General features: G+C 38.0%; 1 long non-coding RNA gene and 1 pseudogene across 1 annotated transcript in view; one reads left to right on the top strand and one right to left on the bottom strand.

Moving 5' to 3' along the window:
- The window catches only part of LOC140140056 (ATP-binding cassette sub-family C member 9-like), a 138,323-nt pseudogene that overhangs the window by 24,644 nt on the left and 88,841 nt on the right, over positions 1–24,838 (top strand).
- Positions 1–24,838, bottom strand: part of LOC140140060 (uncharacterized) — a 197,827-nt gene that overhangs the window by 96,925 nt on the left and 76,064 nt on the right. The gene's annotated exons all lie outside the window — the stretch shown is intronic.

The raw sequence follows: 24,838 nt of genomic DNA, 5'->3' as shown, positions 1-24,838 counted from the left end.
AACCCTCGTATGGGACATGATCAAAGAGTTTAAAATTCCGTTGTTCCATTTGAAAACATAATAGGTTTTGTCATTGCAATTGAGTGATAGTCACTGACATGACTGATGTAAGTCTTAAGCTTACTCACACGATATGGCATGGAAATGTTTGTATTGCATTTTTGTTAATTTTTCATTGAAAAATATTGGAGACAGCAGACTATATGGTATGTCAGGGGAGCCCATAGTGCCAGTAGGTGAACCTTTAAGGTATTTTCATTCAAAATGTGCATATATCATTACTATGTTTTTGCAAGGGCTGGCTTGAAGCCCTGGTAATACGCCATTCCATTTAAAATCCACACTACCCCTGTGGAAGAGTTTGGAAATATCTTCCACAGGGGGAGTATTCATTTCAAATGGAGCTGCTAATGTGTTCATTCCATTTAAAATCACACTACCCCTGTGGAAAATTTTGGAAATACCTTCCACAGAGGGAGTATGCATTTCAAATGGAATGAACACATCAGCTCCATTTGAAACTCACCCTCCCTCTTGAGAAGATTCCAGTTGAATCTTTCTCAGAGGGTGTATGAATTCAACTGGAGCTGTAATGTATTCATTCCATTTGAAATTCATACTCCCCCTGTTCAAGATATTTCCAAAATTTTCCACAGGGGTAGTGTGGATTTGAAATGGAATAGCACAATATGGTATTGGTTGTTCATTGCTTGTTTTTTTAAACCACAAATGATTTTGTACCCATTTTCTCTCCAGGTGGAGGATGGTAGCTTCACCTGGGATCAAGACAGCGTTTACCCAGTCCTATCAAATATTAGCATAGAGATACCAACAGGTAAGCACTGTGAATGAATTTAATATTTTGTTTCTGTCCGTGAAGAAGAGCAGTATATCTGCAAACAGGTAAAGTTTGATGGCCCAAAACTGCCAAATCCACAGCCCACAGAAGTATCAGGAAAACAGTACAAGACTACACTTGAAGTGATGAAAATCACTGTGCACATAACAGACAAACAAAACCAAACAGACAAAAAAGCGACAGATAAACTGCTCTTCTTCAGGGACAGACAACAAAAACAACGAAGGCAAGTTCAAAACCAACTCAGTAGCTAACAAGACAACAGACTCAGAGCAAAATAAGCTGTGTCTTAACTCAATGAAAGCAAGTTCACTACTTTGCCTGTTTTTGTGCCTACATTGGTTGTTTGGTTTATTGTGTCTGTTTATGTGCACAGTGATTTTCATCACTTGTTCTAGTACACTTTATATTCCCACTGATCCATGTTGTTTTTGCAGGTTTAGCACTTGGGCCATGGAACTGGTAATTTTTAGCTATCAAACTTTACCTACTTCTAATCTGGGACGAAAATACCTCGTCTCAGCTTCTAATGCCTACATTTGCTGTTTTTGTCGCTCTTTGCGTACCGTCTAGTCTGCATTTTACTCGTTTCCCCACGTCAAGTTGGTGTACCTTGCTTTTTTTCTTTCCAGTTGACATCCATACACACCACTCTCAACTTGAGATGAGAAACTAACTTACACAGGCCTGCCAGCGATTTATCATACATGTATCATATTTTAAACACATGTGGCAAAATCAGTTGATATTTCAGAAATCTTTTTTTTTTTTCAGTAAATTTTTGGTTTATTCAGTGGACAATTATGAAAATGGGAGAAAAAAAATATCAAAATTTACAAAAATGATGTACAAAAACAAAATGTTGTGGCCAGCCTACTGCTTGCACAGGCTTGACAAGAACAGTTCAGGGTTGCCAAAAGATTTCAGCCTGAATCGCGGGTCAAATAATCAAAAAGTCTCCCAATTTTTCTCGTTACCATTGGTTTCAATGGGGCAGAAAACTACCGGAAATCGCGGGAGCCAATGTTGAAAAAGTCGCCCAAATTGGTTTCTATGGGACAGGAAATTCTCAAAAGTCGCTGGGAAATTTTCAAAAGTCGTCCAATTGGGCTACCAAATCGCGGGTTTGGCAACCCTGCAGGTTTGACAAGAACTGTTTTTAAGAGAGTTTAGTTTATGGAACATGTTACTGGTTTTCTAAACTATTTAATATTATGCTGACAGTCATAAATATAAACACCTCATATGTCAAGAAGTTCATTGTCATTGTGTTTACTAATAAGATTAGACCATAAAGAACAAAAGCAATAACAGCTTACTAACCACTTTGATATTATTGATTGATGTATTATGCTCTTCAAATGAGATATATAATGAAAGACAGAGATAAAAAGACTTTATAGCATCTGACATCACTGTCAATCAAATTCCCTACTATCCTTGATTGGTTAATAGTGCGTAAAAGGAAGGCGATTTATCTGGTGCCGATCGTAGAAAAGGAATAGCAGAAGATGGCGAAAAATTATGTACTTTTTCAAGGCAAAAAGCAACTTTTCTATGCATTGTTGACATGGTGTCTTCGGGAAAGAAAGTTTCCTACTATAAAGACCTAACTTTTGAGATGGTTTGTATGTTTGAAGGTGCAAAATTAACAATAGGCCGCCCGCTTATACCGCTGCGTTCAGCATGTCAGCATCACGGCACTTGTAAAACAAACCGTGCTTGAGACAGATGACATCAGACGTGATAACATCTTTTTATCCCTGTCTTTCATTATAGCTACTAACCAACAAGATGTACAATTGAATGTGATCTGTCACATACACTCAAATCGACTCCCAGTTACTTTCACATTCAAAAAAGCGCAGAGCAACAGCACCAGTGGTGCTCTTGTTTAGATTGAGGAACAGCATTCATGGGGTGTTGAATTCACAGGCCTATTGTCAAAGCGCAAAATGTGCACAAAAAAAACCGCACAAATTTTGGCTAATGCAGTAGTCTCTATTTTGATATTATTAGAATATCACACAAATTATCCAAGTAAAATTTTTCATCACCTCCATTAGTTTTCTCAACACGTGCATTACTTCTAAGAAAGTCCATAACCTGATTGAAGATCTCATCGGAGACAGATTCTTTGAAGTTGATAGACAAGGTTATAAAATCCAGCAGCAGTTTAGCTGCAGGCGTGTCCTGTTGGCTGAAGCAGGCAGTTATATCAGTTGTTTCTGTGTATACTGATTGAGTATAGGCCATCTGGTTCTTGGTCAGGACACGTATGATATCTGGGGAGCAAGTGAGATCGTTTGACGTTCTTGTTGCCAATTCATTAGTTGACGGAGGAGTCAGCTCTTTTAGAGCTACAGTGTCTTGATCTGGGAAGGCCAGAGGAAGGTTTCCTGTGTGTTCTATATAAGAAAAAAAGAAAGAGTAAGGAAGATTATTCCTTAAGGGCAGAGTAATGGGAGAGAACATGGACCTTTTCGAGCTTCATTATTTCTGAATTGTATGTCTAAAGTATATAAACTATACATTTTTGGAAAGGAAATGAGTCAAGGAATCCCATGGTGACGCCAGATTTGTTCAAAAATCTCAAGTTTTTGAAAAAATCACAAAAATTCACTTTTTGCCCCAATTTTTTGTGACAACTTAGAAAAAAATCCGTTCGAGTAAAAAAAATTCAGTTAGCTTTTCATGAAGAAGAGACATGAACTTAGGGAAGGTTTTTTATTTTTTGAAATTCGTCTCTTTTTTGAAATATTGAAAAAAAACGTGAAAAAAGCCATTTTGTCACATTATTAAGCTAAAAATTGCACATAATGGTGTATATTTTTGTTTAAAACAAATATTTTGAAAAAATGAAAAAACCTTCCCTAGACTTTGATGTACTCTAAAGGATAGTGCAAAAGTTTACCCTTTGCTTGCATATTTTTGAGTTATCTTGTCACAAAAATCGCATAATATTGTCAAAAGTGAACTCTGAGAAATCGACGTTTTAGTAAAAAATTTCAAAATTATGCACAAAACGTCCTTAAATTTTAAAACGGTAAGACTTTCACACTTGTAAAAGCTGTATCTGGTGCATGGTCTAAATATGCATCTTTTTGCACCAATGAATCTATAATCTCTGCTTTCAGTGCGCCAAAATTCAAAATAATTAAAAAATCTAAGTGGCATTTTGACTGCAAATTTTTGTTTTGTTTACACCACATTTACTGGCGTTAACAACATACCGAATGCGCCTTGACTGCGTTGGACATACGCACAGAGTTATGTCGGCGTCACGCCGACGCGAATCGCTGCAGTAATCACAATATTTCGCATTCAAGCATTTCTGACTCATTATTTCCGCCAATTTACTAAGCTGTCTTGAGCCATGTGACTTTTTAGAGTTGAAAAGAGTGAAAGAAATCAAGCAAAAAGACAAATAAATATTAGCAAGTTGTATTTTATCAGTTTCAAGTGAAAGAATACATCTTAGTGTTGATAAATATCAAAAAATCTCATATTCGGTCGTGGACGAATGTGTCTTCCATTACTCTGGCCTTAAGAAATGATTCAATTTCTTTTTGATTTTCTACTATACTTTGATCAACTTGTAATCAGCGGGAATTGTTAGGCTTGACACTTCGCCGAAAAGTAGACCCAAGTTAAGGTGGTATTGGAGGCATTTTCTAGAAATTAGGAAATGGTTTGAGCATGTTTTAAGCAGATCGATTGAGTAGGGTAAAGTACACTGATCAATATGCCTTTTGTTTGGACCAAATCGGACATACGGTTTCCATAATACATCAAATTATACTTTCTTTGCATCTTATTGTTTTTATCAATAATCAATACAGTTAATGAGCTAAAAGGACTGTAAAGGCTTATTAATATGTAATTTTTACCAATATTTTGCCCAAAATTAAAGCAAAAATGATCATGGTACTTTTATTTTGCATACTTTTGCCCTGAAACTTGGTCAAAGTGTTTCTAATATGTTCCAATGTATTGTATAGTGAAGCTGCTCCTAATTTGCATATTTGCATAATTAATTAGCATTTATGTAAATAAGCTCATTAATTATGCAAATATAGATACAGGGTGTTCCAAAAGTTTCTTTACCATTTTGAACCGTCATTTCCACAAGACGTGGCCGGGCGAAATCAAAATACATATATAAGGACTAGGAGTAAATTCATACAATTATTTGGATACCAAACATGATATACTATCCTTCATTATTTTTAATAACATACACGACCAATAAAAAAAATTCTCCCTTCAGGCTATCAAGATATGGTAAAGGGACTTTTGTGACACCCTGTATGTAGGCCACTGACTATACCAGGCCAAAATGATGTATAATTGGTGGGAAACTGTCCCCTCCCCCTGACAAATGTACCCTCCCATCCCCTGACATGCCAGTGAAAGTTAGAATGTGTGTCAACATTACAAATATAGCAAAAAAAATTGGGTTAAAAAAATTAACCGATATACATAACATTAGATCATATATTGTGGTTTTAAATAGCTTTTTAAAGTGCTTGATTGTACTTAAGCCTCCAGCATACTTTCCTGCCGCTTGCCGCTGCGGCAAGCGGCAGGGCGTTTCAACCAATGACAAGCCTTTATTGTGTCCGTTTGTCTGCAATGCGCGTCCGCCACGCCGCTCAACGGCAAGCGGCAGGGTAGTATGAAACCAGCATTAGGCTAGCTATCTCACCTCTTTCCAGTATTATAAACAGTATTCCACCAGGTTCCAATAACTCATACATGTTTCTGACCGCGTCCTCTATATCACCCATATAATATATGGCGTGAAGATTGGCAATGAAATGATACTTGCGCTCTGCTCCAGCGGATCTCACAAACTCTTGGTAGGTTTGGTTACGCCATTCAAATTCAATCCCGCTAAAATCATCGCTTTCGGTGTGTATCCGTGCCTGGTATTCGGAGATCTTTTGTGTGCTCGGTTCAACGACAGTTGCCGATATTCGAGGAAATTTGGTTTTCAATTTCTTCAGTTGTAAAATTTCTTGATTACCTGGAGAGGAAAAATGTTAGCTTTGTAGTGGATGTTTGAATACATACATGTTGGTACTATAGACCCAGTAGCAGGTGCCAAGCCAAGAGCTTGCCCAGGGTGTATGTGTTTGTAAGGGGAGGTTCAGGGCCAGATTTACAATTGTAAGGGGGTGTTCGTTCGGGGCAAGATTTACCATTGATCTAGATGGACTTCATATCTTGGGGCCCCAGACTGAAGACAAATGTATTTTACAATAAGTTACAGTGGATTTTAAGACTTACAAAGAGCTATGCAGTGTCGTACATTTTGGTGAGATAGACCCCAAAATTGTAAATGTTGCAGAAAATGTTCTGGAAATAGGCCCCCCCCCCCCAAAAAAAAAATCTGAGATTTCTTCTTTTTTTTTAACTTTGCGCTATACGCTCGTAAGATCAGTCTTTTGCCAATAAAATTAAATCAAGAAATATTGGAAGAAAAAAATATAAAAATTGGGGAAAAATTTAGTAACAAAAATACAACAATGTAAGATTCTGAAAATATAATAGAGGGTATGCAATACGACATCACTTATAACAGAGTCATCCTCATTTAAATAAAATTCTGTCTTCCATAAGGTACCACAGGAAAATTTGCATGATAATATACAATAAAACGTGTGATAGGTATGAATGGTTGTGGAATCGATCTAGAGACCTGTCCCTCTGTCATCTTAAGTTATCTTAGAACTGTCCTCCAGCATGGCTGCCATTTCAATTGTTGTTTCCGTTCCGGTCGGTTTATTGCATACACTCTATAACATGATAAAATTGGATGGGTTTTTACACCGAATGCAAAATTTATTGGTCTCGCTGTGAGTTTTAAAATAATGGATTCAACTTTGTCTCACCCAATATTCTAAACTAAAAGCTTGAACAATAAATTTGTGCACTGGGTTAAAACCATCCAATTTTATATCAAACTTGGGTTGTAGCTACATTACAGGTACCGTATTGGTGGTGTCCAAGGCAGGGTTGTCACCAGGACCAAAAAAGTACTGGTTAAAATCTTTTTAGTGAACGCTAGGGATTGGGGAATAGGCTTTGAGGGTACCACCCCACTAAAAAAATAAATTCTTGCTCTTTTTATGATGAAATATCATCATCATCGACTTTTTTTTTTTTGAATTTTTTTTTTTTGGTGAGTGCCGGACGTCCAGCGTAGTGACAACCCTGGTCAAAGGTCATGTCACATAATGGAGATTAAAAGTCCTGTTTGTTTGTTTACCACTCATACAGTTTGACATCTAGCTGTTATATTATCTTTCCGAATAGTCTGAATTTTAAGCTTACCTAACCCTTAACCTAACCCTAAACCTAAACCTTACCCTAACCCTAACCCTAACCCTAAAAATTTGGACTAGTGGTGGTTAGGACTGACAGTGTTTCCGACTGACAGGAAGACCTCACCTTCACCACTGCCCACACCAAGTACACACAGCGGTCGGTCATCAAGTTCATCACCAATTGCAAGCCTTTCTGATAAAACCTTCACTACTTTTGATCCAAATTTTTCCTCTGCCCATTTTGCAAGCACTTCCTGGTAGTTGGTGTACCGATGAAATGTTGTTAAAACTGACCAATAGTGGTCAAGATTGCAGTGCAATTGTTGCAATGGTTTTCTGTTTTGGAAAATTGGTGTAGCCATTATGTCCAGCAATGAGGTCAAAGATGTATTAGTACAACATTGAACATGTAGGTGTAAACAGAGTTGCCAATTGTTCAGCCCATTTGCTGAGAAATCACACAAATTATACCCAAAATCCACCCAAAAGTGGATTGCCTGGTGGCAACTGGTTGCCTGATCTCTGGTGAGGACAAACTATATTTCTGATAACAATTTCAAAGTCCAAACTGCAGATGGAACATGCCATTGAAGGCATTAGGATACATGCATAAGGTAAAAAAAAACAAGTTTGTTTCCTGTATAGCGCGCACACATTTCGTTTTTGACAGCTTATTGTGCGCATTTGAATTTTTTTTCACTTACAAGGAAAAAAAAAGAGAAAAAAAACAACACGCAAAAATCACAAAAAAATAATATAAAACGCTACTGGAGTAAACATTTACACATTACACAACAAATAAACAATATAAATATTCTTGAATATGAAGAAATACGATTTGTGTGTGTGTTGGAGAAACCCATTGTAAATTGCCATTCCAATTTGCAGCAAAAGGGTATTTTTTCCCATTTCAAGACAATTAAAAAAAATGCATTTCGCATTAATTAGACTTTTTGGACCTGCTACAGGAAATAAACAAGGTTTTTTTGGCCTAATGATATTTTGTTTTAAAATCTTTTCATCATAATTTAAAATGCAAAGATTGTCAAAGGAAAAAAAACTTTCAGGAAGTACAAAATTAGGGTAGGTATTCTTTTGTGCAGAAAATTTTTTTAAAAAAGAAGAAAGAAGAAAAAGTATTTCTAGTTTTCAGAATTTTGTGCAGGCAGTCGACAACAACAACCAGGCAGGGGCGTTTATTCTTCCGTTAATCGCCCCCAAAGGGGAGGGAATAATTTTACCCCTTTGGGGAAGAATTTTGTATTTTGAGAAAGAAAAAAAAGAGAGGTCAAAAACAGAAGAAAGTCAACAGGATTCAAGGAAAATTAAAAATAAAATTAATAAATTTGGGGGAAAATGTATAACGGGAACATCATCGAACATGTATTATTATGTTTTATGGTATTTTTGGAATGAAATAGATGGTCACTTGAATTCATCAAGTGTCATTTAGGGAAGAAATATAATGGGTACAATAACATTATAGCATACATGTAGTGGTCCCTTGGCTTTTACTCATTCCCATCCCAAAAATGATAATTTGAGGGAAACCATGGACTTTATCATAAAACAGGGAAAAGTTGGGTCAGTAATTCTTCCCTGCTTGGGCAATAGTGACTAGTGGTCATACTATAGGTACCGGTAATAATACATTTGGGATTCTAAGGGAAGAACTATCAATTAGTTAACAGCTCTATTGTCCAAGTTTATCTTCCCTTTTAAACCTCAGCTTCAGATCCAAATCCTTGATTATTCTTCCCTAGATGCAATAGTTCAGTGGCATTCTCTGAACTCTGCAACAGAAGAATTTTAATTCTAAGGCTTTATAAATCAGGGGCATGCAAGTCACCACATATATAAAAGAGTTGAAAACGCAAAAACCAGATAGCAAAAACTCAAAACACCTAGCAAAAAGCTGCAATTTGGGAAGATCCTATACTTTTATACAGAGCAAGTGTACTGGTACAAAAAAAAAAGCTGAAAATCAAAACAAAAAAGCTGAACTCTCACACCCCTGTAAATAATAAATCACAGCTAGCTCTGAAAATAATAAAGAGCCTAGAGGTGTTTACCAGCCTGTCTTCCCTTTGAATCATTAGTCCTTAGATGCAATGGTTCAGTGTCCAGACTGTACCATAGGAAAGAATTTGATGTTTTTAGGGAAGACAGAATAGAACAACTCACAACACACCTATGTTCAGTCAGGGAAGGGAGGGAACAAGAAAATAAGGAAAAGTATGTATGTAGATAGCACCCAGGGGAGGCACTTGAATATGAAAGTGACATACCTGTGCCCACCAGCGTATGAAACTAGGGGTGTATGAAACTAGGGGTCTATCGGTGTGGAAATGTTTAGAAAAAAGGGGGTCATTCAGTGTTGGTAATGTAAAAAATGGAGTGATTTTGTATGGGAGCACCTAAAATTTCACATCATTGACAATCTAAAATAGCTTTTTACCCAATTTTACAGTACAACATAGACAAAACTCATTTATTTTGCTCAAATTGTGTGTGAAGCACGCCGAAATTTCAATTTTGAGGACTAATTGTTCAAGAAAGGGGGTCATTCAGTGTAGGCTACTGAAAAAAACAGGGTCATTAATTGGGTGTACGATTTGCCAAAAATAACGGGTGTTTTCATGGGCTCATGGCGATGTAAATATATGGAAGTGCCCCGAGATAGCAAACTTGTGGGGTAGCATGTTCCTCAAACTTGGTGGGTGCATCTTGACCCCAGGCAGAACAAGTTTGTATTGGTTAGTGGGTCAAGGTCAACTGAGGTCATCCAGGGGTCATCTGAGGTCAAATGAGCAAAACTGTCGTATGGGCATGAAACTTGGTGGGTACAGTCAACATTTGGGGTCAAATTTTTGGAAGGTCATTTTGGGGTCATCGGGTGTCACCTAGGGTCAGCTACCAACCTGTTGCGCATTCGACTCCAAGAACAATCGCTTTCCCACCAAAAAAGCGTACAGCCACAGTACCATTGGTGCTCTTGTTTGGGTTTTCAGTCGGGGAAGAATCTGGGGACGGATGTGACACCACGCGGAAGGGTGAGGGAATAATTTCAATTTTCTGGAAGAATAGACACCCCTGGTACCAGGATAAAGGTGATGCTGCTGAATAGTAATTTGGTTTTTAATTTTTTCCTTCTTCAACTATTTACTTCCTTTGCCATGGTCCATAAAAATACAGCACTAATTTATTTGGATTAAAAAATATTGTCCTGTTTTGCCAAGTGAAACATAGCTAAATCCTAATCATTTAGTTAGTTGTAACTGGAAATGAAAGTCAAAATTTAATATTTGGTCAATTTGTGGAAATAGGGCCAATGCGTTTTTAGGGCGTTTTCATATGCTGTGACAAATCAAGACCAAAGACTTGTATGAAGACTAATTCCAAGTTATATAATCTAATTTTTGCAAAACACATTTCCTAATCTTTTACATAACCAATTATCAAAAATAACATAAAATTTTAAAATTATGAGCTAACTCTTAGCCTATACACAAGATTTTGAATGCTTAGATTTGTTCCAAGTCTTAGAATTTTGTGACTATAGTATAATTGTTAGAAAACATGTACAATTGAATGTGTTGGCCTATTTTCCCTCAAATTGCAAAAATATTAAAATTTGACTTTTATTGCCAGTTGGAACTACCTAAAGGATTAAGATATATTGTTTAGCAAAACAAGGTAATATTTGTTTTATTACAAAAAATAAGTGCTGTATTTTTCTAAAACAGGTAGGCCCTGCGTCACTTAGTGGGTCTGAGAAATTGTGAAAAAAGTAAGATTAACAGCATGAATTTGTAAATTGTAAAATTATTATGTATGCTGATGACACCCCTCTGCTCTATTAAATGATTTAAATACTTTGGAAGGTATTCTCAAGTTTAATCTTATAGTACTGCTAATTGTCTACATACATATCAAAATGATGCACTTGTCGACTACTTCTTGTGTCTTTTTTTTTCATAATAGCTAGGAATAAATACCAGAATCATCTGAAGTGGAGATCATGCTATAAGATTAAACTTGAGAATACCTTCCAAAGTATTTAAATCATTTAATAGAGCAGAGGGGTGTCATCAGCATACATAATAATTTTACAATTTACAAATTCATGCTGTGAATTTATATAAGAAATAACAAAGGTCCTAAGATACTGCCTTGGGGTACACCAATATTTGTTTAAAATGAGAGGCAAAGCTCAATTTATATAGCTTAAACAGTGACGCCGTGTCCTATACTGTACAAGCCTGTTCTGCATACAGTTATTTTTGTGATTGGGATCGAGCTGTGGGTTGATGATTTCACGGTTGTAGATTTCCTTATAATTAAGCTTTTATATTATCATGTACATTCCGGAGTCGTGGTGTTTAATTCACAGGCCTATTGTCAAACTGCGAAATGTGCAAAAACCAAACGCCGCAAAATTATTTTTAGTCTTATACAGTTGTCTCTATTTTGATACTATTAGAATATCACACGGATTATCCAAGTAAAATCTGTCTTCACCGGCATCACTTTTCTCAACACGTGCATTACTTCTAAGAAAGTCCATAACCTGATTGAAGATCTCATCGGAGACAGATTCTTTGAAGTTGATAGCGCATGTAAAAAAATCCAGCAGCAGTTTAGCTGCAGGTGTTTCCTGTTGGCTGAAGCAGGCAGTTATATCAGTTGTTTCTGTGTATACAGATTGAGTATAGGACATCTGATTCTTGGTCAGGACATGTGTGATATCTGCGGAGCAAGTCAGATCATTTGCAATTCCTGTTGCCAATTCATTAGTTGATGGAGAAGTCAGCTCTTTCAGAGCTACGGTGTGTTGATCTGGGAAAATCATTGGAAGTTTTCCTGCATGTTCTATATAAGAAAAAAAAAAAAAGTAAGGAAGATTATTGTTCACATGCAGTGGTATTCTTTAAGGAATGATGTGATTTCTATTTGATTTTCTGCTATAATTTGATTAGCTCGTAATTTGTGGGAATTGTTAGGCTTTTACCACTACACTGAAAAGTAGACTCAAGTTAAGAGTGATAGTGTGCATGTTAAAGAAAATAGACAATGTAGAGGACTTAATAATTAATAATATATGATGCTTCTGGAGAGATTTCACAAGACAATTTTCAAAATAAAATATATTGATATTAATCTGCGATGTTATAAGGCCTGCTGATTATGAGTTGATCAAACTATAGTTCCTGATAAGCATTGAACTCCAGCCAAAATCCAGAAAATCTAGTGTTTATTCCTAGGTAGGCTTCGTAGGGGTTTGCTGGGTATCGTTTTACACCAGAACTCAACTTGATTATGGGTAAAAATGGCCCGGCAATTCCATTTCAAATCTGCTATACACCTGTGGAAGATTTAAGAAAAGTAATCCACAGAAGAAGTATGTTTTTTTAAATGGAATCGGCTGGGGTTAATATTTTTTAAACCCATACTCCCCCTGATATGCCTTAGTCAATTTTTGATAAATAAAAATATGTTATTAATCATGATGAACACATTCAGTTTAACTTGAAATTGTACTGATGTTTATTACATCAAAATACTAGTAAATGGTTATAAAAAGTTTGTATAATTAGTGACAGTAAAAGTCAAGAATAATAATTAGACTTTTATGCTTAAATATAATAGCCAGAGTATGTACAATGGGCAAGTGGACTATGGAGAAGTCTAGTGAAGACATTTAAGCTAAATCATCCACAGCTCAGGGGGACTGTGAATTTCAAAATGAATGGGTCAGGCTCAATATACAGTGAGCAAAGAATTAAGGTAGCAGTTGTGTTCACCCCTGTATATCCTAAATAAAGACAATTGTGTAAAAAATAAAACATGCAACCGATGCCTGTACTCTTTAGGTCTGATTTAAGACCTTATTTGTTGAAATTGATTGAGAATTAAAGAAACGGTGATCCAAAACCTAATAAAGATACGAAATAAAAAGTTGCACTTTCGTGTTCTAATCAATGAAAGCACACGATGCTAGTTTTTCGTGCTAATCAATGAAAGCACGGCGCTAGTTCTCTTGTTCGCGAACGTTTTGTGTACAAATCAATAGGACATGCAATGTGGCAAACTGCAACTTTTATAGTTGCATCTTCCTTGGGTTTTTTGATCATCGTGTCTTTATATCTTGAACAATATCAACGAATAAGGTCTTAAATTCAAGCTAAAAGATGCAGCTATTGGCTGTTGGTTCCAATTATGACACATCTGCCTTTGTTTAGGATATACAGGGGGTGAACGTAACTGGTACCTTAATTATTTGGCTTACCGTAGGTTAAAATGCATTATTTATCATATGCTCCCATGCAATTGTTGTGAAGTCATTTTGGGGGCAGGTCAGTCCTGGTATATAGGTACAGTGTCTTCCAAAAGTCTCTTTACCATTTTGAACCATCATTTCCACAAGATGTGGCCAGGCGAAATCAAAATACATAATGTAAGTTCGTACAATTATTTGGATACCAAACATGATATACTATCCTTCATTATTTAATATGACATACAAGACCCCAAAAAAATTCTCCCTTCAGGCTATCAAGATATGGTAAAGGGACATTTGTGACACCCTGTATGCAGGGTTTACTTTAACGCACAAAACACGCATTTATGCGTTCAATGCCTTCAAATCTAATGTCCCAAAGTCCAACGCATACAAAATCTTGAAAACGTACGTGTTCAAATATTGCAAGATTTTAATAGAGAAACACCCGATATTGTGCATTTATTCTCAGCTTTGGCATTTTGGACCTCTGATATGCAGGGCCCATCACATTTTGTCAGCATCAATCCATGCATGTTTTAGTGATTGCGAGTCTCATTTTGCAAATTGGGTTCGGGTCCTTTTTTTGTTTAAATGATGCACCAAATGGCTTCAATTGGACTTTAATTTTGCAAAATTTTCCCTCTCAGGGGGGAACCTCAGATACTCCTATGTGTAGTGGATAAAGAAGTGACCATTTTCGCTTCTGCTTTCCCGGTCTGCTTTCGACATTTGCCAATTTAGGCCTATGTTTAACACAATTTATAGGCCTACAATAATAGGGAAAACGTGACAACGGAATGCTTCATGGACCGTCATGTCACAAATTTTCGGCTTTTTCAACTCTTCAAACTTAAATTTTACACAGTATTAGTGCCAAAATAGTCCACCAAATTGCTTCAATTAGGTCTTTGTTTTGCAAAATTTCCAAGTTCTTAGGGGGAAGATCCCGCTGTGTGGTGATAAACAAATGGCCACTTTCACTTCTGCTCTCGACATTTGCCAATTTATGTTTAACACAATTTATAGACCTACCATAATAGGGAAGACTTGCCGTCCACGAAAGGCTCCATGGACTGCAAATTTCACAAATTTGTCGGCTTTTTCAAACTTTTTAAACTTAAGTTTTACACATTAATACAGCTCAACTGATCGTACTTTTCCTACATTCGACCTTGATGCCAAAATTGTTACTACACCTTTACATTTCATCGAATCTCTTTTTGATGTCTGTCACTTTGAACATCACACTTGAAAGATGTAGAAACTTTATTTTGCAATTTCATAATTTGCATATTATTAGCATATTTGCAAGAAAAACATGAAAATCAATAAATACCTATATTTTCACAATTTCAATAGTTTATTAGAAATTAAGCATGTAGGCCGTTTGTTATGACTTGATGAATGAAGCTGTTAAACAGATTTTGATATTTTTGCTTATTTTTCCTTTTTTGCCCCAAAATGTGTAAAAATCAAAATTTTTTGTATGACCTATATTTTCTTTGAATATTTATAAAATTTCTTAATTTAGGTATAATACAGTGCAGAAAAAGATGTCAAAAAAATCTGTTAAAACAGATTTCCAATAAATTGTTCCATTTTCCATTTTGGGTTAAATACTCAATTTTCATGCGCGGTTATTTGAAACATAAAATGAAAACATGTCCATTGCACTTTTTCCTCGAGATGTACTATAATATCAAGGTTACGGATATATTATAATCCTTCTTATCTTCACTGATCCATCAGATACCTATTGTTATGAATGATCAATGAAAAGGTTCAGAACTGGGCTACTAATGGTCTGTCAAGTATCTATAGTTATTTTCATGACTGTGTCAACTCAAAAATCATGCAAGGTCGAATGTAGGAAAAGTACGATCAGTTGAGCTGTAGTGCCAAAATGGTCCACCAAATCACTTCAATTAGGTCTTCATTTTGCAAAAGTTTCCTACTTCTCAGGGCATTTTTTACATTTTATTTTTTCTTCTAAAATTGCCCCCCCCCCCTTCTGACTGCTCTAGATCCGCCACTGCTCCAAAAACACACACATTGTTTAAAATGTCTTCAAAAATAATATTATAATAATACCCCTTGGGAAATGTTTTGACCCCTTCAGAGGAAAAATTCACAATTGAAAGGGTCCAAAAAATTTGAAAATACCCCTTCAGCAAAATGCTTAAAGAAAACCCTGCCTGTATGTAGGCCACTGACCATACCGGGCCAAAATCCCTCCCCCTGGCAACTGTTCCCCTCCCCTCCCCTCCCACTGACAACTGACCCCTCCCTTCCCCTCCCCTGGCAACTGCTCCCTCCCTCCCCCTGACAACTGTCCCCTCCTCCCACTGACAACTGTCCCCCTCCCTCCCCTGGCAACTGTCCCCTCCCTCCCCCTGGCAACTGTCCCCTCCCTCCCCTGGCAACTGTCCCCTCCCTCCCCTGACAACTGTCCCCTCCCCTCCCCTGGCAACTGACCCCTCCCTCCCCTGGCAACTGTCCCCTCCCTCCCCTGGCAACTGTCCCCTCCCTCCCCTGGCAACTGTCCCTCTCCCCTCCCCTGACAACTGTCTCCCTCCCTCCCCTGGCAACTGTCCCCTCCCTCCCCCTGACAACTGTCCCCCTCCCTTCCCCTGGCAACTGTACCCCTCCCTCCCCTGGCAACTGACCCCCTCCTCCCCTGGCAACTGTCCCCTCCCTCCCCTGGCAACTGTCCCCTCCCTCCCCTGACAACTGTCCCCCTCCCTCCCCCCTGGCAACTGTACCCCTCCCCTCCCCTGGCAACTGACCCCCTCCCCTCCCCCTGGCAACTGTCCCCCCCCTCCCCTGGCCCCCCCCCTCCCACTGACAACTGACCCCTGACATGCCAAGTGCTTGATTGTACCTAGCTATCTCACCTCTTGCAAGTATTATAAACAGTATTCCACCAGGTGCCAATAACTCGTACATGTTTCTGACCGCATCCTCTATATTACCCATATAATATATGGCATGAAGATTGGTAATGAAATGGTAGTTGCGCTCTGCTCCAGCGGATCTCACAAACTCTTGGTAGGTTTGGTTATGCCATTCATATTGAATCCCGGTAAAATCACTGCTTTTGGTGTGTGTCCGTTCCTGGTATTCAGAGATCTTTTGTGTGCAACTGTCCCTCTCCCTCCCCCTGGCAACTGTACCCCTCCCTCCCCTGGCAACTGTCCCCTCCCTCCCCCTGACAACTGTCCCTCCCCTCCCCTGACAACTGTCCCCTCCACTCCCCTGACAACTGTCCCCCTCCCTCCCCTGACAACTGACACCCCCCCTCCCCTGGCAACTGTCCCCTCCCTCCCCTGACAACTGTCCCCTCCCTCCCCTGGCAACTGTCCCTCCCTCCCCTGGCAACTGACCCTCTCCCCTCCCCTGGCAATTGTACCCCTCCCTCCCACTGACAACTGACCCTCCCTTCCCCTGGCAACTGACCCCTCCCTCCCCTGGCAACTGCCCCTCCCTCCCCTGACAACTGTCCCCCTCCCTCCCCCTGGCAACTGTCCCCTCCCTCCCCTGACAACTGTCCCTCCCTCCCCTGGCAACTGTACCCTCCCTCCCACTGACAACTGACCCCTGACATGCCAAGTGCTTGATTGTACCTAGCTATCTCACCTCTTGCAAGTATTATAAACAGTATTCCACCAGGTGCCAATAACTCGTACATGTTTCTGACCGCATCCTCTATATTACCCATATAATATATGGCATGAAGATTGGTAATGAAATGGTACTTGCGCTCTGCTCCAGCGGATCTCACAAACTCTTGGTAGGTTTGGTTATGCCATTCATATTGAATCCCGGTAAAATCACTGCTTTTGGTGTGTGTCCGTTCCTGGTATTCAGAGATCTTTTGTGTACTTGCTTCAACAACAGTTGCCGATATTCGAGAGAATTTGGTTTTCAATTTCTTAAGCTGTAAAATTTCTTGATTACCTGGAGAGGAAAAAATGTTAGCTTTGTAGTGGATGTTTGAATACATGCATGTTGGTACTATAGACCCAGTAGCAGGTGCCAAGCCAAGAGCTTGCCCAGGGTGTATGTGTTTGTAAGGGAGAGGTTCAGGGCCAGATTTACCATTGTAAGGGGGAGGGGGTTCAGGGCCAGATTTACCATTGATCTAGATGGGCATCATATTTTGGGACCCCAGAATTAAGACATTCTCTTTTTCATTGTTAATATTAAAATGCTTTAAGGTTATACACAATTTTCCGAAGGCAAATGGGATGCACATAGCCCCCTTTAAAATGATATATTTCTGGAAATAAATATCGTAGAAAGCAAACGCATACTGCGTCTAAAAGCTGAAAGTGTAAGGCTTATTATTATGCTTGAATTTTTTACGTAGCTCATAAAGAAATGTATTTTTCAAGCATTTGAATTTTTGTTCAATTTTTTGAGCATGAAGATTTTTAGGAACAAGGCCATAATTACTCAATGGAAGTTTGGATTTTTTTGGGAACTCTGATACACACTACAAACAAGTCAATAAAAGAATGTGCATATTCATTCTTGATATTGGTTGTCTCGATTTGTTTCAGTAAGCTTAAATTTTCGCCGATTTTGAAGGAAAATGATGTCCACTTTTATGTCTTTTTGTAACCAGTAATTATAATTCCGTGCACGATTTCCTAGACATAATTCTGACCTACATTATTTCTATATACCCTCATCTACATGCAGGTGCTATTTAAATTCTTGTTATGATGGAAGAAAATTGAGATATTGGCTATTTTTGTGACTTCCAGCTGCTAAATTGGCTTGTTTCGCGATAAACTGGCCCACAGTCTCGGTTTCGGTTCCATCTCTGGATAATGTAACAATAAATAATTACATAATGCCCTATGAAAAAAATGCCAAAGTCCTGTAACCCCCCCCCCCTTATTTTCCTCAATGCCAAAAACCCATTCCTCTTTATCCACAAATTGACGCCACTGATTACACACACAGTCAACCATGCAGCAATATAGAAACATACTCGTATTATTAGTGAATGTGAAAGTCCATTGAGGGCTGATTCCTCGACTGGTCCAATCTGTTTGAGATATCCCTTCCAAATAATCGTTCAACGAAGCCTGGTGATTCCGATGTCAATTACGAAAGCCCCGCCCCAGTTTCAATTCAAATATGGTAGCACAAAGCTATGCCGCGGGATGTGACGCAAGATCGGATGGGACACTTGTTAACAACTGAGAGGTATTGAGCTCAAGTGGCACGCGTCTGATAGACCCATGGTACGCGCAGTAATAAAAGGCAACCACTCGACTCGGACTTAGGCCTATAATTGGGTCTTACTTGGCTTTCTGGTTGAACGCCTGAAAAAAACCAAGAAATGTGAGAAATGAGCAAAAGCTGAAATTGTCAAATTTCCGTATTTTAAGAATGCCTTTTGGTCACGTGAATTCGGAGCTGCTGTATCCAAAAAAAAAGGAAAAAAAGGGGGTGGGTCTTGCCCGGAGAGCATACCCATATGGTCATTTGTGTTAAGTGCCCCCCCCCCCCCCGAAGCTTCCAACGCTTAAAATTCAATTTTAATATCATGAATCACATTTTATTTGGGATTTTACCAAGAGAAGGTGCTAGGCATACATACTCATGTTTGAATCTGGCAACACAAGACCTTTGAACTTTTGAGGTAGTCTAGTGTCCCTGTTCAGTTTTGCATGCATTTAAATAGGAATTGTTTTACACACTTTTAAATCTAATGTTTATGAAGCACGTTTTCCTTCAATAGTTTGTCAAGTTACGTCAAATGTCATATTCTATATTATTTGGCAATAGTATATTTTGCCCATAGTACGTCCAAAGTTGTAATTTGTTGTTTTGATCGCAAAGGTCGCATATTTTTATTCCCGACTTGACTGCCCCGGTGCCCGAGGGCTTCGCAAAGCTTGTGTGCCATATCATTTGGGTATCGATACTACCCTTGAGTGTACCAACATTTTGGAAGTCTATGAATTTTCTGACTATCAATACTTTGGACAATCGATAACGGGCCTAAAGATTGACAGTGGAACAGGTCTCTAGTTCGATTCCACAACCATTCTTACATATCACCTGTTTTATTGTATTATCATGCAAATTACCTTACAGAAGCCAGAATTTTATATAAAATGAGGATGACTCTGTCATGAGTGACTCTGTATTCCTAAACTATCTTACTTTGGGGGTGATTTGAAGTGACTTCCACTTAAGATCAGTCTGGTATTTATTCCTAGCTATTACGATAAAAGAGAGGTACATGTAGCAGCCGACAAGTGCATCCTTTTGATATGGATGTACATAATTTACTTTATACCTACCTTCAAGATGATATCATTGATTCCCGCAAAGGAGTAAAAAATATTTAATTTTGTAGGGGTATGTCAGGGGTATTTAGTTTACAGAAGGGTGTTTATTTTCAATTTTCAGAAGGGGGTTTAATATAAATTTTTTAATAACTTGCCATAACATTTATATTGTGAATTAAAAAAAAAAAATCTAAATTATTTGATATCAGAAGGGCATTCCTCAAATTCAAAATGCAAGTTGGTGTGTCTGATGTGGTCTTAGGTCCCACAAAAAATACTGTGCAAGGTGTGTGACCGAGCCCTTAAGGTAATAAGGTGAAAGGTGTATGCACACTCCTCCCTACACCATACATAAATTTTCCCTATTATGAAATGAAAAAGAAAAAGTAAATTAAGTTCGGCAAAGGTTGGGCTTGAACCCACGCCACGCCGCTATCATGGATACAGTATCGTCCTACATTCAGGGCCTTAGACCGCTTGGCTATTGTTGGTAGCCATCTTGAAATTTATTTGAACATAATCACAACTTCAACATAGCATGTGGCAAGCAAGACAGAAAACGTACCATATTTTAGAATTTTATCTGCTTAAAAACATTAATGTGTATAACTCTAAGTTCTTGATAATTGTGTGTTCTACATACATAAATACGACAATACATGGGCCTATATACATGCACAATACATTTATTTTGACTCTCCGGACTGCCGTGCAGACTGCACATGGCTATATTGATCAGTATATGGAGCTTTTTTTTTTGTATAGACGTTCTGGGTGTTTCCATTTATATACAAAATCCACATTAGACCCCAAAGTTTATTTCAGAAAATAAAAGAGTAGAAAGATTACCATAAAAACGAAACAATAATCTTTGGCGGGGTCTAATGTAATTTTTACATAGAATTTTCAAAAAATTTTCTGCCTTTATTTTCACTAAATTAAAAAAATATTTTTTGGCATACATAAAATTAAAATAAAATTCTCTGCCTCCTAAACCACATCAACTGTAGCATGCTTGGGTATCACAAATCTATATGATGTACAGTTAATATTCATGTATTCTTTTATACAAGGATGCTTGTTTTTGCACAAAAAATATTTCATTGAAAACCCCTCACTCGGCTATTTCAAAAAGGTAATCAGGCATCCTAGAATGTGCAACAAATTAGCATTAAAATTTTTCTTATTTTAACAGCATTCTAGAAACACTTGGAGTTTGGCGCAGAGAGGAGTGGTGTACAATTTATAGCATACAATGTTATGAGGGCAATAACATTATTAACATTATTTGTATTGTATCATGCCTTGAACCTTGATCATTCTATAGTTGGACATCATGCTAACAAAAACAACCTAATTAAACTTGAAGTGTAGATTAAGCATTTTTACATACAGGTGACGATGGTCCTCCCACTTTTCCGATAAATAATTTATTTCTTAAAATGTAAAACTTGCAGTTTACTAAATAAGGGTTAGAATGAAAGCTACTTTCGGGGGGATAATTACTAGTAGTCAATCTCTTTGAGAAGCTCTAGGCCTACAGATTGTAAATTATTTTAGTTAAATGTATTTTACAATAGGTTACAGTGGATTTTAAGACTTACAAAGAGCTACGGAATGGCGTACATTTTGGTGAAATGGACCCCCAAAGATGTCAATGTTGCGGAATATGTTCTGGCAATAGGGCCAAAAAAAAAGTCCCTAGATTTTTTTTTCAATTTTTTTGGGCTATACGCACATAAGATCAGTCCATTTTGACCAAAAAATCAAATCAAGAAATATTGGAAGAAAAAAATATAAAAATTGGGGGAAAATTTATTTGAAAAAAAATACAACAATGATAAAATTGGATGGTTTTTACACCCAATGCAACCCCGGGAATGCAACTCGCTGGATTTGACTTTGTCTCATCCAATATTTGAAAACTCATAGCTCGACCAATAAATTTGTGCATTGGGTTCAAACCATCCATCAAACTTGGGTCATAGCTGCATCATGATGAAAATATACTAGTGTGGACTGGGTCTTATTGACACTTTTCCAAATTAACTGTCATAGATGTCTCTCACCATTGGTCAAACACCTTAAGGATTGAGCTAACTTGTCTGCTCAATATAAGATACAATTTCATGACTCCACAAATAGAGGTATATTTTTCCCTACACATTTTGAAAGAGAAAGCCTTAGGCCATGTAGTGCTCCCGATGTATACATCCTTTTCTGCTGATTTCCATGTAGCCGGGGGGCACTCAGAATTATACTTGTATGGATCTGCGTGAAAGGAAACACGGATTTAGGGTGGTTTTGAAAAGCATAACGAGGATCTGCGCAGATGATCTGCGAAGATCCGTGATTAGGGTCTCAAAACACCAGAGATGTCAACAAGTCATTTTTTGCAAGTCAAGTCCAAGTCCTTTTGTCCAAGTCCCAAGTAAGTCAAGTCATTTTGAAAAAGTTGCAAGTCAAGTCAAGTCACAAGTCATCAAATCAAATCACAAGTCAAGTCACAAGTAAGTCACAACTTGTCACAAGTCAGTCACTACAAGTCCTCCAGTTTTGTGTTTGCTGGGACAGTACTCCGAGTTTTCAACCCAACATACTTTTACTTCCTACGCCGATCCTGTGTCGCTGAATGAGGGCACTATTTATTTATGTATTTATTTATTTCCAGTTCAGGTTATGCGGACACGAGGCCCGCCAGCGGATAATTCATTAATGTAATTGTAGGCCTATTAATATTCATAAATTCTATCCATAAATTTCAATTTACAGGAAAGTAACCTCAGACTTGCGTTGCAGTCCAAGTCAAAGTCCAAGTCCAAGTCATTTTGTCTAAGTCACGTAATTTTGCAAAAGTTGCAAGTCAAGTCACAAGTCCCCAAAATAGTGACTTGAGTCAGACTCGAGTCCAAGTCACACGACTCAAGTCTACATCTCTGCAAAACACTCATTTTATTAGAAGGGGTATTTTTTAAAGAATGCTCTTCGCTTAAATATGGTAGTTTTTTAAAGTTACCCAATTAACAGCCATTTGTGGTGACATATTTATCAAGTTATTCGACACAAAAGAGTGGTTTCCAAGCGATTTTACACACCAGATTAAAAGAAATTTGGAGCCGACTTCAACAGCACCTTGAATAGCCAATCATCATCACTGACTGACACTCGTACTGACACACGCAATGCCTATCCTTGTTTAGGGGGGAAATTTCAAGCCAATTCCTCACTTACATGTAGGGTGTTTTTTGAATGTATCTCCTTGTTAAGGGGGAAATTTCAAAAAAATTCCTTGCTTAGGGTGTTTTTATTTGAGTAAAATCCTTGTTAGGGTTAGTTTGACAAAATTTTGACATCCTCGCTTAGGATCATTTTTTAATGTCGATTCACACGGATGCTTACAACTTTTATACATATGAGTGCCCCCCGGCATGTAGCTTACCTTCACCACTGCCCACACCAAGTACACACAGCGGTTGGTCATCAAGTGTATCACCAAGCCTTTCAGACAAAACCTTCACTACGTTTGATCCAAATTCTTCCTCTGTCCATTTTGCAAACACTTTGTGGTAGTTGGTATACTGATAAAATGTTGTGAAAACTGACCAACAGTGGTCAAGATTGCAGTGCAATTGTTGCAATGGTTTCCTGGTTTGGAAAATTGATGTAGCCATTATGTCGTCAAATTCTAGTACAACATGTATAACATGTGTAAACACGAGTTGCCAATTGTGCAGCCCATTTGCTGAGAAATCACACAAATCACTCAAAAATCCACCCAAAAGTTACTTGGAAATAACTGTTTGGCTGATCTCTCTGCAACATTTCTGGTGAGGACAAACTATATTTCTGATAAAAATTTCATAGTCCAAACTGCAGATGGAACTTGCCATTGAAGGCATTTAGGAACATGCATAATGATATTTTGTTTTAAAAAAGTAGTTGTAATAATGTTCCATACATCACCTGTTTTATTTCATAAATAACAGTATGTTTACACATCACACCACACTTCACAATGCATTAAAACCATCTGTAGCAGGGATTTTCTATTCAATAAGGCAACAGTAGCTGTTTTAAAATATGGCAACTACAAAACAGGGCATGCCCCAAATGTACTTTATTTATACCATTAAAATAGCCTCATGCTCACTGCAAATGTGCTTAGAAGCTAGGGTCTCATTGAAAACCACTGCGCCTCTGAAAGTACACACTGGGCTGACCTTTGACTGCCCAGTTACCATATAAGGTAAATGACTTTAATGTCTCAAACTTGTGATGCTTGTCACCAGTGCTCATTGATACTTTTGTACACAAAAAACAGATGAGCTGATAGACTTCAACTAAATCTTTCCTGCAAAGCGCAAATTGTTACACACATGCATGTGGTTAGGGGCAGGATAAGTAAAACTTTAAGACTGGTGCAAGTCCATGCAAAGTTTTAGTTTATGCTGAGGTTTATGATTGAATACTTTAGAATTGAAGGTTGTATACAGGGTTTGTCATATTCATCATATATAAGAAGCTGCATGAGTAAATAAAATCATGTGCATTGATCTTCCTTTTAAAATATTAAGACAATTTAAATAGCCAAGAAGTATCCAAGATTTTAATAAGAGTTTTTTCATTATTATTCAACAAATATAGTGAATTAACCTAAAAAGTGTGCACCAAATCGCACCATTTGACTGTCATTTTTGAAAAATTTTCCACAGCTGAGGGGCGGCACATCCCCCCTCAGACGCCCCCCTGCTCGCGCGAGCGCGTCGCTGGGCGTTTACGTGCATAATTTGCCCCACCACAAAAATAACCCACCAGCCGCCACTGATCATCACAATCAGATCGCATCAACTAGGCCAGTTGCAGCCAAACCTGGTGCAGACACTTGGATCGTAACCAATTTTCTGTGCAGCTCCCAAAATTCCATTGGGTGAAGGAAATTTTTTGATAACCAAACAACTTATCACCAATTTTTTGAAAGCAGGAGGAAACCAGAGATCCCAGAGAAAACCTGCGAGAGCGAGCATGGAATCGGGATAAACCAAATGCACATACA

The sequence above is a fragment of the Amphiura filiformis genome, chromosome 18 (assembly GCF_039555335.1).
Source record: "Amphiura filiformis chromosome 18, Afil_fr2py, whole genome shotgun sequence".
Lineage (NCBI taxonomy): Eukaryota > Metazoa > Echinodermata > Ophiuroidea > Amphilepidida > Amphiuridae > Amphiura > Amphiura filiformis.
The sequence above is the reverse complement of the archived record's forward strand: the minus strand, read 5'-3'. Positions and strand labels throughout refer to the sequence as shown.